At 45.6% G+C, this 2,167-nt stretch overlaps 1 non-coding gene across 1 annotated transcript; it reads left to right on the plus strand.

The window, feature by feature from the left end:
- The first annotated feature begins 591 nt into the window (after positions 1-591).
- On the plus strand, positions 592-664 carry TRNAK-CUU (transfer RNA lysine (anticodon CUU)). Its single transcript has one exon. It is a non-coding gene; the product is annotated as a tRNA-Lys (tRNA).
- Positions 665-2,167: the final 1,503 nt, after the last annotated feature.

Consider the following 2,167-nt stretch of genomic DNA (forward strand, 5'->3'; position numbering starts at 1 on the left):
CCACTCTATACATTTCCTTACTGTGTCCATTAGATATAAAAGAAAAGGGGGAGATGCTGTGCTGATGCTGAGAAATTTTTCTGATGCAGTCTCCGCCCCCAGGTTTTACCACGTCCCGTGTTATCCTAGCAGTACCCCCTTCAACCAATCCTGCCCCCACACACCCCTGGTTGTCGCCCAATAAAAGCCCCCTCACCCCCCCCCCGCTCTCTCTGGGCTCTCAGCTCCCACTCTCTCTCTCTCTCTGGGCTCCTTCGGGTCGCGCTCTCTCTCTCTCTGCGTGGTGAGGTAGTGGGGACGGCCATTGTTGGCTGACTCCACGTGGCCTGAGCCATCCCCCCCATCCTATAATAAAGATTCGTGTATCCCACTTGCTCCAGACCCCTCCTCTCTCTCTCTTGTCCACAGTGCTGCCCGACACCTGAACACAACAACAACACTGTGCAGATGTCTCCCCAAGGCTCTGCCACTCTCCACAGAGTATTATGGTACTTTCAGGGCTTTCCCCAACCAATCCTGTCCAGACAGGTCACTCCAGGGTGTTGACCTAAAAAGTCCGCCTACTCTCCCTCCCCTAGCTCGCTCTCTCTTGCCCAGCTAGCTCAGTCGGTAGAGCATGAGACTCTTAATCTCAGGGTCGTGGGTTCGTGCCCCACGTTGGGCGCCATATGTCAGTATGCTGGGCTAGCTTCGTGGGAGACAGATGACCAGGGACTCACGGCTGAGTGGAGACCAGTATTTCTTTATTGACGTGGAACACAGTGCAATCTAATCTATCTCTAATCATAATGTTGTCCTTCTCTATCTTTCCTCTCTCTCCTCCGGCGGAAGAGTCAGGAACAATGGAAATACGTAGGATAGGGGGCGGGGAGAAGGAAGAAGCGCAAACTAACAAGGACTAAACCAAAATCTCCCGGAGGCAGGGGGAGTGAGACCAAACCAATGTAACAGAATGACCATGTAAATAGACGACAATGTCAAGCAATCTAATAGAAGGGACCCCAGAAGCAGAACTAGAAGCAGACCAACAATTGGTTTAGTCCTTGCTAGTTCGTGCTTCTTCCTTCTCCCTGCCCCCTATCCTACGTATTACCTTTGTTCCTGACTCTACCACCAGAGGAGAGAGAGGAAAGATAGAGAAGGACAAGATTGTCATTAGAGACAGATTAGATTGCACTGTGTTCCACATCAATAAAGAAATACTGGTCTCCACTCAGCCATGAGTCCCTGGTGGTCTGTCTCCTGCCTGAGAAGCTAGCCCAGCATACTGGCGCCCTGAACTGGGACTGACAACAGTGCTTAGGTTGTCACAGACTACAGGTATTGGATGGTTTATACTTAAAACAGAAAAATAGGGAGTCGAGTGGTAGCGCAGCGGGTTAAGCACAGGTGGTGCAAAGTGCATAAGGATCCCGGTTCGAGCCTATGGCTCCCCACCTGCAGAGGAGTCGCTTCACAGGCGGTGAAGCAGGTCTGCAGGTGTCTATCTTTCTCTCCCCCTCTCTGTCTTCTCCTCTCTCCATTTCTCTCTGTTCCTATCCAACAACAATAACATCAATCATAACTACAATAATAAAACAACAAGGGCAACAAAAGGGAATAAATAATAAATTTAAAAATTTAAAAAAACAGAAAAATAATTTGCAATTTATTTTCTAAATATAAATAAAACAGTTAATTAAAAAATTCCCAGAAGACATAGTAATTAATAAGGAAGTAGAAAAATCATTTGCTTCCCAGAGAAAACAACTGCTTATTGACTTAGTAAATTTCCTTTCAATTGTGTTACTTTGCTGACAAGCAGAAACATATGAAAATAGAGATAGATGAAAAGAATGAGAGGACTACTATTTATCTATCTACATATAAACTCATTTTGTTACATTCTGGAAACCAATACTATTTATGAGAGGGGAAGACAATACTTACCCTTTTCCTCTCATTCTTGTTCAAAACAACATAAAGGACAAGAAACAGGTTTTACAGACAGTTTGTCCAACCTACAAGATTATAAGCAGTTACAGTCCCTTACACTGGATATGTATGAATTTCCCAGCAGCAGGTAGAGAGCCAGGGTTAAAAGATAAACAAGCCTATTCTTTTCTGGCTCTGGTCAGTTATTGGAAAGAAACCAGAAAGTTGAGGAAGTGGTTGCCTACCTAGAGTA

Source organism: Erinaceus europaeus, chromosome 2 (genome assembly GCF_950295315.1).
Source record: "Erinaceus europaeus chromosome 2, mEriEur2.1, whole genome shotgun sequence".
NCBI lineage: Eukaryota > Metazoa > Chordata > Mammalia > Eulipotyphla > Erinaceidae > Erinaceus > Erinaceus europaeus.